A 14,584-nucleotide genomic window follows, 5' to 3' on the forward strand; every position below is an offset into this window, starting at 1 on the left:
GCCAGCAGGCGCTATTAGAATCACTGAAGCCCTCCTCCTGCTTGATCTGGCAACCAGATGAGGGAGGATAGAGAAACGGTGGAAAAACATAGGCCAGATTGAAGGACCAAGGCGCTGCTAGAGCATCTATCAGCACCGCCTGGGGATCCCGGGATCTGGACCCGTAAAAGAGGAAGCTTGGTTGTTCTGACGGGACGCCATCAGATCCAATTCTGGAGTGCCCCATAGCTGAGTCAGCTGGGCAAATAACTCTGGGTGGAGTTCCCATCCCCCGGGTGAAAAGTCTGACGACTTAGAAAATCCGCCTCCCAGTTGTCTACTCCTGGGATGGTGAATTGCTGAGAGATGGCAAGAGTGATCCTCCGCCCACCGGGATTATTTTTGTTACTTCCATCATTGCTAGGGAACTCCTTGTTCCCCCTTGATGATTGACGTAAGCTACAGTCGTGATGTTGTCATACTGAAATCTGATGAATTTGGCCGCAGCTAGCCGAGGCCATGCCTGGAGCACGTTGAATATCGCCCTCAGTTCCAGAATGTTTATCGGGAGAAGAGCTTCTTCCCGAGACCATAAGCCCTGAGCTTTCAGGGAGTCCCAGACTGCACCCCAGCCCAACAGACTGGCGTCGGTCGTTACGATGATCCACTCTGGTCTGCGGAAACATATTCCCTGAGACCACCACCAGAGAAGAGAATCACTGGTCTCCTGGTCCAACTGTATTTGAGGAGACAAATCTGCATAATCTCCATTCCACTGTTTGAGCATGCATAGTTGCAGTGGTCTGAGGTGTATCAGTGCAAAAGAGACTATGTCCATTGCCACTACCATTAGCCCGATTGTCTCCATGCACTGAGCTACAGATGGCAGAGGAATGGCATGAATGGCTCGGCAAGTGGTTAAGAGTTTTAACTTTCTGACCTCCGTCAGAAATATTTTCATTTCTACCGAGTCTATTAGAGTTCCTAGGAAGGAAACTCTTGCGAGGGGGGAGAGAGAACTCTTTTTGATGTTCACCTTCCACCCGTTGAGACCTCAGAAAGGCCCAATACAATTTTCCTTGTGAGACTTGGCTCTTTGGAAAGTCGATGCCCTGAATTAAAGATGACGTCTAGATAAGCGCCACTGCTATGCCCCGCGGTCCTAGAACCGCCAGGAAGGACCCTAGCACCTTTGTGAAAATTCTGGGAGCAGTGGCCAATCCAAAAGGAAGAGCCACAAACTGGTAATGCTTGTCCAGAAAAGGCAGACCTGAGAAACTGGTGATGATCTTTCGTGGATAAGAATGTGCAGATACGCATCCTTTAAATCACGGTGGTCATATATTGACCCTCCTGGATCATTGGTAATATTGTCCGAATGGTCTCCCATCTTGAAATGATGGAACTCTGAGGAATTTGTTTAGAATTTTTAGATCCAGGATTGGTCTTAAAGTTCCCTTCTTTCTTTGGAACCACAAACAGGTTTGAGTAAAAACCCAGCCCCTTGTTCCGCAACTGGAAACTGGGTGGATCACTCCCATTGTATGTAGGTCTTCTACACAGCGTAAGAACCCCTCTTTCTTTGGTCCTGGTCTGAAGACAGGCGAGAAATGTGGAACCTTCCTCCCTTGAATTCTAGAAGATATCCCTGGGATACAATCTCTAAGGCCCAGGGATCGTGTACATCTCTTGCCCAGGCCTGAGCGAAAGAGAGAGAATCTGCCCCCTACTAGATCTGGTCCCCGATCTGGGGCTACCTCATCATGCTGTCTTGGAGGCAGCTGCAGGCTTCTTGGCCTGTTTACCTTGCTCCAGCCCTGGTAAGGTTTCCAGGCTGCCTGGGTTGTGAAGTGTTACCCTCTTGCTTTGCAGCAGGGGAGAGGATGAGGAAAGCATGGCCTTTTCCCCCAGTGCTTTATGAAATAATCTCTTTCAATTTCAGGCCCGAAGAGGGTCTTTCCTTTGAAAGGGATGTTCAATAGTTTGGATTTTGACGACACATCGGCTCCGACCAGGACTTTAGCTATAGCGCCCTGCGCGCTAAAATGTCGAAACCTGAATTTTTTGCCGCTAACTTAGCTAGTTGGAAAGCGCCATCTGTGATAAAGAATTAGCCAGCTTAAGAGCCTTAATTCTGTCCATAATGTCCTCATATGAGGGTCTCCGTCTGGAGCGCATCTTCCAGCGCCTCGAACAGAAAGCAGCTGCAGTGGTTACAGGAACAATGCACGCAATAGGTTGGAGAAGAAAATCTTGTTGAACAAAATTTTCTTAAGTAAAACTAATTTTTTATCCATAGGGTCTTTAAAAGCACAACTGTCTTCGATTGGTATAGTTGTGCGTTTAGCAAGTGTAAGAAACAGCCCCCTCCACCTTAGGACCGTCCTGCCACGAGTCCCGCATGGGGTTAGATATGGGGAACAGGAGGGGGAACGAAAGGAATACCTGGGTTTATTCCCACTCCCTAGTATGATATCCGCAATCCTCTTAGAGACCGGGAACACATCAGTGTAAACAGGAACTTCTAGGTACTTGTCCATTTTACACAATTTCTCTGGAACCCACCATAGGGTCGCAGTCATCCAGAGTAACTAATACCTCCCTGAGCAATAAGCGGAGTTGTCTCTAGTTTAATTTAAAAGCCAACGTATTCTGAATCTGTCTGAGGAGAAACCTTTCCTGAATCGGAAATTTCTCCCTCAGACAGCACATCCCTCGCCCCACTTCAGATGTGTTTGTGAGGGTATATCGGATACAGCTACTAAAGCGTCAGAATGCTCATTATCTGTTCTTTAAAACAGAGCTATCACGCTTTGCAGGTAACACGGGCAGTTTAGATAAGAACACTGAAAGGGTATTATTCATAACTGCAGCCAAGTCTTGCAAGGTAAAAGAGTTAGACGCACTAGAGGTGCTAGGCGTCACTTGAGCGGGCGTAACTGGTTGTGAAACTTGGGGAGAGGTTGACGGGCTAACCTCGTTACCTTCTGTCTGAGAATCATCTTGGGCCACATTTTTAAGTGTACAAAATATGTCTCTTTAACCCTTAATGACCGGACCATTTTTCAAATTTCTTACCCTTAATGACAATGGCTATTTTTACATTTCTGCACTGTTTGTGTTTAGCTGTAATTTTCCTCGTATTCATTTACTGTACCCACACATATTATATACTGTTTTTCTCGCCATTACATGAACTTTCTAAAGATACCATTATTTTCATCATATCTTATAATTTACTATAAAAAAAAAATATAAAGTATGAGGAAAAAATGGAAAAAAACACACTTTTTCTAACTTTTTTTTTTTTTAATAATTTTTATTGAGGAATATTCAAAGGCATACAATAGTCATAAAAACAGGTTCTTGCATTGCATGTCACATACAGTAAGGTTTAGTGTTACGTGAATGAAAAGACAAACACAGGAAATAACATAAGTGTAACAATTAACATATCATGCAACCATGAGATACATAGAATGCCAAACAGTGAGATGCCTTTTAAATAAAATACTAGGCCACTCCTTGGACCATCACAAGCATTAAGATAAAAGAAGGCATGTGCAAACGAAGGAAGACCACTTGTGGATCTCGTTAGTAAACCTCAGTTTTTTAATATTTTATCTCATACTAATATGAATAGTGTGTAGGTTAAATAAAGTGCCAAAGGGATAATTTTATTACGTGCATATATATATATATAATTATATATATATATTTGGACAATCTTGCGTAGGTTAGAGAGAAATAAAACTGAGTATAATGATAACCTGCAAGATTTTGTAGAAAGGAGGGTAAATAGGGTGCGGTATATGTAAGAGAAACCGCGTATTCAATCCTCCCACTAGGGGAGGCATATTAGGTGGAGGTGGGGGGGTGGAGCGTGATGGGTTATCTATGAGAAGCAGACAGAGATGTCAGTATGTCTTCTGAATTTGCCAAACAGATGCACATGAAATGGGTTGTAATTGGGCTAACTCCTATAGGTGGTTGTTTAAACTAGGTAGGTTAATATATGATATAAAGAATATATAGAACCATAGGTTAATTGCAGTGTGCGACGAGAAAAAACCGCTTTAAAGACCTCAGGATGAATCCAGCCCTATCCTGAGTACTATAGTATGGGGGGGGGTACGGGGGTCATTATATCTGTTGAACCGGAGTTCCTCTTTTCGTAGGTACTTAACGTTAAACCTGACTTACCCCAGTAATTGTGAAATGTATAGTACACCTCATAGTTGCAGTCGGCTCAAAATACTGAGCGGTGTGTAAAGAAAGCCATAGAAGCACTAGTGTCGTGCCTGAATTAACTCCACAAATTGTGACATGGAAATCCACATAGTCACTATAATAACCCAATTGCTACCAGGTCAAGATACTGTAAGATAGTGACGGAAAAAAATTAAATCTGCCACAGGACACGGGCCCTATGCCCTGCGGCAGTAAAGATAAGAGCCCTAATAGGCAGTTGAATACGTTACACATACTGGTATGTGGAGAGCTATTAAGCTTCTATATAAATGTGAATAGGAGGTGACAGAAGACATGAGAAACAGGAACATAGTCAGAGAATGAAAACATATATAGGATCTGTCATAATAAAACTAACGAGCTAACATATTATGGCTGAAGGTGTTAGTACCAAAATATTAATGTCAGGCACCATAACACTGGTACAAATACGTTTCATATACTGGTATGTGGAGAGCAATTAGGCTTCTATATAAATGTGAATAGGAGGTGACAGAAGACATAAGAACAGGACACTATAGCTCGGAGAATGAGAACATATATAAAATCTGTCAAAATAAAAACTATCAGAGCTAACATATTATGGCTTAAAGAGTGTTAGTACCAAAACATCAATGTCAGGCACAATCATACTGGTACATTCATAAACTCACAGTGGGATATAACAAGAGCTTAATACTTAGTTCTAAACAGACAGTGTAAAGCTGGATATTTGAAAACAAGTGCTGTTACTGCATTACTTTCTGGAGTCATTTTTAAAGGTATTTAGAACAGTGTACTTTAGATTGAAATTACTAAGATCTAGGCTTATTAATTATATTTATAACAGACAAATCTCAAACTAAAATATAGGTATGCAATCTATATTAACTAAATAATACATAAGAACAGAGGATGAAATATGGAGAAAGGCAAATCTGCAGCAGAGTATGCTTAGGTTAATAGTCTGTCAGTAACAGAGTATTGTAAGCACTACATTGAGTTCATATAAAAACTATGCATCAGTTATAAATAAAAAGTTGGTAGACAATATGTTTCATATGTAACATTCAACATAAAGTTCTAGAAGAAAAAATAAAGAGAGAAAAAAATATAAATATAAAATTTGAGCCTCAAAAAGTACTGAAATGTCGAATCAGATCTGCAGATCTTCATTGGTAACAGAATTGTCCTTCCACTTCATATTATATAAAACAAAAGATGTGCTTGAGTGAACGCTTAAATACAATAGAAGTGAATACATAGAGTAGAGCAAACAATGTTAGACCCCAAATACATCCTATATTTATGGAATAGATAGTCAATATCCTGAAGTACTTTTCAGCACGATTTACATTGAAATGCCCACCATAAAACACAGTAAATCTACCCAATGGAGATCCATATGTTAACTTGTGCATAAATATTACCCTAGATGAAATGACCACCATCTCAGTAAATTGTCCCTAAAGGGTAATTATACATCCAAAAAAAACAAAGTCTCTTAGCCGATCCCCCTGTTTCTTTTGTTGCTGCTGTGTGCCTATGGAAACAAAGGGATATGTGCATCCATATTTAATTAGTGCCAATAGAGCGTTATAGAGACGTGTGGAGCTGGTGTTTACAGTTAACTGTCTCCCGACATGTATAGGACCATCCTTAATGCACTTGAAAATGTCTCAGTAAGTATCTCAAGATACTATCATTTACTGTAGCCGCCATTTGGCTGAATGCGCAGGAGGATAGGAAACTCACCGCGATCGCTTTGATTGCCTCTGTAACCAGTCTCCGGTTCACTGAATGCAGTCATATCAGGTGCAACTGAGTCCAATGACTCCCCGGTTCCTGGATTCTCCTGCATAGCTAGTGGGGGTAAAGAATCCAATGGTCTACCCACCTCGTAGGGCCCAGAACGCTGCGTAACTCTGTCAATGTGTGTCGCATAGCCCCCGGCACATTGTATAGGGTCTGTGTTCTTAGCTGCGTGATTCAGCTGCGGCGAGAGGGCTAGTAGTAGCGACTCTAGATCGTCCCTCATACTCTTAAAGTGCTGCTTCAGGAGTTGTTGAATACGTTGCTCCCAAATTACCAGGGCCTCCATATTAGCAGCTCCTCTGAAATGTAGATGCTGTCTGGAATCTCCTCGTGGTGCCGTTTAAAAGCGGGGATCGGCGTTGCGCTCAATAAGCGAAGTATCTTCAGTTATATGAAGTATACAATAGATAATATTAGCTTTCTAAGGTTAAATGGGAAAAATTTGGGCTCTTTATATATCCTTTAAGACCAATAATTATATCTAAGGACCCGGAGCTGCACAGACACACGTCCAGCTCTCTCAGCAGTTGGCTCCGCCCCCCACTTTTTCTAACTTTGACCCCCAAAATCTATTACACATCTACAACCACCAAAAAAAAACATGCTAAATAGTTTCAATTTTTTGTCCTGAGTTTAGAAATACCCAATGTTTATATGCCCCTTGCTTTTTTTTGCAAGTTATAGGGCAATAAGTACAAGTAGCACACTGCTATTTCCAAAAAAATTTTTTCAAAACTAGAGATAGTTACATTGGAACACTGATATCTGTCAGGAATCACTGAATAATCCTTCACATGTATATATTTTTAAAAAGAAGACAACCTAAGGTATTAAACTTGGGGTATTTTGACTCTCTTCATGCAACCATTTTAGCACCAATCAATGCCAAAGTTTTAAAAGAAAAAAAATAAGTGGTGAATTTTTGACAAAATAGCAATTTAAGAATACATGTACTGAGAATGTTAAGGGTTACTACAAAATAACACCCCAATATGTGTTCAGCAACATCTCCTGAGTACAGTGATACCACCCATGTATAGGTGTGTCGGGTTCTCTGGGGGCTAAAAGGCCTTATTTTTAGGTAGGTGCATTCCAGTTTTCCAACTTGGAATTTTCACATCTGTCATCATGCACCCATGTCCTATTTGGAACATTTATGAAGCCAGCCAATGTAATTTACTCCCAACAAACCATATATTTTTGAAAAGTAGACACCCTAGGGTATTTCAAATGCTGGTATTTTAACACTTTCCATGCACTAATTCAACCACCAGTCTTTGGCAAACTTATGGGTAGTCATTGTTTTGTGTTATTTTTCATACACTTTGTACTTTAGGCATGGATTCTCAATTCCTGTTATGAGTTACTGTCAAAAAACACCTCAATATCTATTCAACAACATCTCCTGAGTACAGTGATACCACCCATGTATAGGTGTGTTGGGTTCCCTGGGGGCTAAAAGGCCTTATTTTTAGGGGGCGCATTCCAGTTTTCCAACTTGAAATTTTCACATCTGTCATCATGCACCCATGTCCTATTTGGAACATTTCTGAAGCCAGCCAATGTAATTTACCCCCAACAAACCATATATTTTTGAAAAGTAGACACCCTAGGGTATTTCAAATGCTGGTATTTTAACACTTTCCATGCACTAATTCAAGCACCAGTCTTTGGCAAACTTTTAGGTAGTCATTTTTTTTGTGTTATTTTTCATACACATTGTACTTTAGACATGGATTCTCAATTCCTGTTATGTGTTACTGTCAAAAAACACCTCAACATGTGTTCAACAACATCTCCTGAGTACAGTGATACCACCCATGTATAGGTGTGTTGGGTTCCCTGGGGGCTAAAAGGCCTTATTTTTAGGGGGTGCATTCCAGTTTTCCAACTTGAAATTTTCACATCTGTCATCATGCACCCATGTCCTATTTGGAACATTTCTGAAGCCAGCCAATGTAATTTACCCCCAACAAACCATATATTTTTGAAAAGTAGACACCCTAGGGTATTTCAAATGCTGGTATTTTAACACTTTCCATGCACTAATTCAAGCACCAGTCTTTGGCAAACTTTTAGGTAGTCATTTTTTTGTGTTATTTTTCATACACATTGTACTTTAGGCATGGATTCTCAATTCCTGTTATGTGTTACTGTCAAAAAACACCTCAACATGTGTTCAACAACATCTCCTGAGTACATTGATACCACCCATGTATAGGTGTGTTGGGTTCCCTGGGGGCTAAAAGGCCTTATTTTTAGGGGGTGCATTCCAGTTTTCCAACTTGAAATTTTCACATCTGTCATCATGCACCCATGTCCTATTTGGAACATTTCTGAAGCCAGCCAATGTAATTTACCCCCAACAAACCATATATTTTTGAAAAGTAGACACCCTAGGGTATTTCAAATGCTGGTATTTTAACACTTTCCATGCACTAATTCAAGCACCAGTCTTTGGCAAACTTTTAGGTAGTCATTTTTTTGTGTTATTTTTCATACACATTGTACTTTAGGCATGGATTCTCAATTCCTGTTATGTGTTACTGTCAAAAAACACCTCAACATGTGTTCAACAACATCTCCTGAGTACAGTGATACCACCCATGTATAGGTGTGTTGGGTTCCCTGGGGGCTAAAAGGCCTTATTTTTAGGGGGCGCATTCCAGTTTTCCAACTTGAAATTTTCACATCTGTCATCATGCACCCATGTCCTATTTGGAACATTTCTGAAGCCAGCCAATGTAATTTACCCCCAACAAACCATATATTTTTGAAAAGTAGACACCCTAGGGTATTTCAAATGCTGGTATTTTAACACTTTCCATGCACTAATTCAAGCACCAGTCTTTGGCAAACTTTTGGGTAGTCATTTTTTTTGTGTTATTTTTCATACACATTGTACTTTAGGCATGGATTCTCAATTCCTGTTATGTGTTACTGTCAAAAAACACCTCAACATGTGTTCAACAACATCTCCTGAGTACAGTGATACCACCCATGTATAGGTGTGTTGGGTTCCCTGGGGGCTAAAAGGCCTTATTTTTAGGGGGTGCATTCCAGTTTTCCAACTTGAAATTTTCACATCTGTCATCATGCACCCATGTCCTATTTGGAACATTTCTGAAGCCAGCCAATGTAATTTACCCCCAACAAACCATATATTTTTGAAAAGTAGACACCCTAGGGTATTTCAAATGCTGGTATTTTAACACTTTCCATGCACTAATTCAAGCACCAGTCTTTGGCAAACTTTTAGGTAGTCATTTTTTTGTGTTATTTTTCATACACATTGTAATTTAGGCATGGATTCTCAATTCCTGTTATGTGTTACTGTCAAAAAACACCTCAATATGTGTTCAACAACATCTCCTGAGTACAGTGATACCACCCATGTATAGGTGTGTTGGGTTCCCTGGGGGCTAAAAGGCCTTATTTTTAGGGGGCGCATTCCAGTTTTCCAACTTGAAATTTTCACATCTGTCATCATGCACCCATGTCCTATTTGGAACATTTCTGAAGCCAGCCAATGTAATTTACCCCCAACAAACCATATATTTTTGAAAAGTAGACACCCTAGGGTATTTCAAATGCTGGTATTTAACACTTTCCATGCACTAATTCAAGCACCAGTCTTTGGCAAACTTTTGGGTAGTCATTTTTTTGTGTTATTTTTCATACACATTGTACTTTAGGCATGGATTCTCAATTTCTGTTATGTGTTACTGTCAAAAAACACCTCAACATGTGTTCAACAACATCTCCTGAGTACAGTGATACCACCCATGTATAGGTGTGTTGGGTTCCCTGGGGGCTAAAAGGCCTTATTTTTAGGTGGCGCATTCCAGTTTTCCAACTTGAAATTTTCACATCTGTCATCATGCACCCATGTCCTATTTGGAACATTTCTGAAGCCAGCCAATGTAATTTACCCCCAACAAACCATATATTTTTGAAAAGTAGACACCCTAGGGTATTTCAAATGCTGGTATTTTAACACTTTCCATGCACTAATTCAATCGCCAGTCTTTGGAGAATGTGTGTGGTGGTATTTTTTATTTTTACACACACATTGCTTTTTGGCTGTGATTTTGGAGAATGTAGTAAAAGTTATTGCAAGAAAACAGTCCAGGTTGTTTTCTGTAAGACCTCCTGAGTACATCTATACCCCCCATGTATAGGTTTGCCAGGATTTTGGGAAGGTTCTGTTACAATTTTATGACTTGCATTGCATTGAGTATTTCTTCTGATAGGCCTATCTTTAGTTTGGGGCCAAGCGCATTACCCCAGGACTATTTATTGTCATGAAAGTTTATATATTTGAAATGTAAACACCCCAAGGTATTGTATATGTAGTGCTTTGATGCCTTTGATGGAACCGTTTTAGCCAAAAAAAATGGAGACAGTGTATGGTGGTAATTTTTTAATTTTCAGTTTTACATTGTTTGACTATAATTTAGGAGAGCCTGTTGTAAGTTATTGCAAAAACACAATACAGGTTGTTTTCTATAAGACCTCCTGAGTACACCTATGCCCCCCATGTATAGGTTTGCCAGAAGTTTGGGAAGGTTCTGTTAGAATTTTATGTCTTGTAATTTTAGTTAAAAGTGAGAGTATTTCTTCTCATAGGCCTATCTTTAGTTTGGGGCCAATCGCATACCCCAGGTCTATTTATTGGCATGAAAGTGTATATATTTGAAATGTTGACACCCCAAAGTATTGTATATGGAGTGCTTTGATGCCTTTGATGGAACCGTTTTAGCCAAACAAATTGGAGACAGTGTATGGTGGTAATTTTTCAATTTTCAGTTTTACACACACACTGCTTTTTTACTCTAATTTAGGAGATCCTGTTGTAAATTATTGCAAAGAAAAAGTCTGGAGCAGTAAAAGTAAAAAATAAAAATAAATTCAGGAACAGTAAATGTAAAAAAAATTAAAATTTCACCAATGTATGGTAGCGTTTAAAGCAGTCACCAATGCAGAGTCCAGGTTGTCCAGGGCAATCAGGACAGTAGAATGTGGTATCCTTTCTCAGCCCCCTTTTATAGCAGACTCTGCATCTTTTTTGTGGTTTCTGCTGTGTGGTAGTATGAGGAATTTTAAAAATAAAGTGGGTAGCCCCAACTCTGCTTTCCCCCATCACCGCCTGGGGAGCAGGTGCATCTTGGTACAAAATCACCGAAATGACCTGGAGCTGGAACTGCAAAAAAACATAATTTATGTAAGAACTTACCTGATAAATTCATTTCTTTCATATTAACAAGAGTCCATGAGCTAGTGACGTATGGGATATACATTCCTACCAGGAGGGGCAAAGTTTCCCAAACCTTAAAATGCCTATAAATACACCCCTCACCACACCCACAAATCAGTTTAACGAATAGCCAAGAAGTGGGGTGATAAGAAAAAAAGTGCGAAGCATATAAAATAAGGAATTGGAATAATTGTGCTTTATACAAAAAAATCATAACCACCACAAAAAAGGGTGGGCCTCATGGACTCTTGCTAATATGAAAGAAATGAATTTATCAGGTAAGTTCTTACATAAATTATGTTTTCTTTCATGTAATTAGCAAGAGTCCATGAGCTAGTGACGTATGGGATAATGACTACCCAAGATGTGGATCTTTCCACACAAGAGTCACTAGAGAGGGAGGGATAAAATAAAGACAGCCAATTTCTGCTGAAAATAATCCACACCCAAAATAAAGTTTAACAAAAAACATAAGCAGAAGATTCAAACTGAAACCGCTGCCTGAAGAACTTTTCTACCAAAAACTGCTTCAGAAGAAGAAAATACATCAAAATGGTAGAATTTAGTAAAAGTATGCAAAGAGGACCAAGTTGCTGCTTTGCAGATCTGGTCAACCGAAGCTTCATTCCTAAACGCCCAGGAAGTAGATACTGACCTAGTAGAATGAGCTGTAATTCTCTGAGGCGGAATTTTACCCGACTCAACATAGGCAAGATGAATTAAAGATTTCAACCAAGATGCCAAAGAAATGGCAGAAGCTTTCTGGCCTTTCCTAGAACCGGAAAAAGATAACAAATAGACTAGAAGTCTTACAGAAAGATTTCGTAGCTTCAACATAATATTTCAAAGCTCTAACAACATCCAAAGAATGCAACGATTTCTCCTTAGAATTCTTAGGATTAGGACATAATGAAGGAACCACAATTTCTCTACTAATGTTGTTGGAATTCACAACTTTAGGTAAAAATTCAAAAGAAGTTCGCAACACCGCCTTATCCTGATGAAGAATCAGAAAAGGAGACTCACAAGAAAGAGCAGATAATTCAGAAACTCTTCTGGCAGAAGAGATGGCCAAAAGGAACAAAACTTTCCAAGAAAGTAATTTAATATCCAATGAATGCATAGGTTCAAATGGAGGAGCTTGAAGAGCCCCCAGAACCAAATTCAAACTCCAAGGAGGAGAAATTGACTTAATGACAGGCTTTATACGAACCAAAGCTTGTACAAAACAATGAATATCAGGAAGAATAGCAATCTTTCTGTGAAAAAGAACAGAAAGAGCAGAGATTTGACCTTTCAAGGAACTTGCGGACAAACCCTTATCTAAACCATCCTGAAGAAATTGTAATATTCTCGGTATTCTAAAAGAATGCCAAGAAAAATGATGAGAAAGACACCAAGAAATATAAGTCTTCCAGACTCTATAATATATCTCTCTGGATACAGATTTACGAGCCTGTAACATAGTATTAATCACAGAGTCAGAGAAACCTCTTTGACCAAGAATCAAGCGTTCAATCTCCATACCTTTAAATTTAAGGATTTCAGATCCTGATGGAAAAAAGGACCTTGAGACAAAAGGTCTGGTCTTAACGGAAGAGTCCACGGTTGGCAAGAGGCCATCCAGACAGGATCCGCATACCAAAACCTGTGAGGCCATGCCGGAGCTACCAGCAGAACAAACGAGCATTCCTTCAGAATCTTGGAGATTACTCTTGGAAGAAGAACTAGAGGCGGAAAGATATAGGCAGGATGATACTTCCAAGGAAGTGAAAATGCATCCACTGCCTCCGCCTGAGGATCCCGGGATCTGGACAGATACCTGGGAAGTTTCTTGTTTAGATGAGAAGCCATCAGATCTATTTCTGGAAGTTCCCACATTTGAACAATCTGAAGAAATACCTCTGGGTGAAGAGACCATTCGCCCGGATGCAACGTTTGGCGACTGAGATAATCCGCTTTCCAATTGTCCATACCTGGGATATAAACCGCAGAGATTAGACAGGAGCTGGATTCCGCCCAAACCAAAATTCGAGATACTTCTTTCATAGCCAGAGGACTGTGAGTCTCTCCTTGATGATTGATGTATGCCACAGTTGTGACATTGTCTTATCTGAAAACAATGAACAACTCTCTCTTCAGAAGAGGCCAAGACTGAAGAGCTCTGAAAATTGCACGGAGTTCCAAAATATTGATCGGAAATCTCACCTCCTGAGATTCCCAAACCCCTTGTGCCGTCAGATACCCCCACACAGCTCCCCAACCTGTAAGACTTGTATCTGTTGAGATTATAGTCCAGGTCGGAAGAACAAAGAAGCCCCCTGAACTAAACGATGGTGATCTGTCCACCATGTCAGAGAGTGTCGTAAAATCGGTTTAAAGATATTAATTGAGATATCTTTGAGTAATCCCTGCACCATTGGTTCAGCATACAGAGCTGAAGAGGTCGCATGTGAAAACGAGCAAAGGAGATCGCATCTGATGCGGCAGTCCTAAGACCCAACATTTCCATGCATAAGGCTACCAAAGGGAATGATTGTGACTGAAGGTTTTGACAAGCTGATATCAATGTTAAACTTCTCTTGTCTGACAAGGACAGAGTCATAGACACTGAATTTATCTAGAAACCTAAAAAGGTTACCCTTGTCTGAGGAATCAATGAACTGATTGGTAAATTGATCCTCCAACCATGAACTTGAAGAAACAACACAAGTCGATTCGTATGAGATTCTTCGAAAATGAGAAGACTGAGCAAGTACCAAGATATCGTCCAAATAAGGAAATACCAAAACCCTATTCTCTGATTACAGAAAGAAGGGCACCGAGAACCTTTGAAAAAAATCCTTGGAACTGAGGCTAGGCCAAACAGTAGAGCCACAAAACTGGTAATGCTTGTCTAAAAAGAGAATCTCAGACACTAAAAGTGATCTGGATGAATCGGAATATGCAGATACACATCCTGTAAATCTATTGTAGACATATAATGCCCTTGCTAAACAAAAGGCAGGATAGTCCTACAGTAACCATCTTGAATGTTGGTATCCTAACATAACAATTCAATAATGATAGATCCAGAACTGGTCTGAAGGAATTGACCTTCTTTGGTACAATGAAGAGATAAAATAAAACCCCAGCCCCTGTTCCAGAACTGGAACTGGCATAAATACTCCAGCCAACTCTAGATCTGAAACACATTTCAGAAATGCTGAGCCTTGCTGTGTCAACTGGGACACGGGAAAGAAAAGAATCTCTTAGCAGGAGGCCTTAACTTGAAGCCAATTCTGTACCTTTCTGAAACAATGT

The 14,584-nt window shown here is 40.0% G+C and overlaps 1 protein-coding gene across 1 annotated transcript in view; it reads right to left on the minus strand.

Annotated features, from left to right (window-relative positions):
- The window catches only part of NEPRO (nucleolus and neural progenitor protein), a 100,472-nt gene that overhangs the window by 52,420 nt on the left and 33,468 nt on the right, over positions 1 to 14,584 (minus strand).

The sequence above is a fragment of the Bombina bombina genome, chromosome 3, assembly GCF_027579735.1.
Source record: "Bombina bombina isolate aBomBom1 chromosome 3, aBomBom1.pri, whole genome shotgun sequence".
NCBI lineage: Eukaryota > Metazoa > Chordata > Amphibia > Anura > Bombinatoridae > Bombina > Bombina bombina.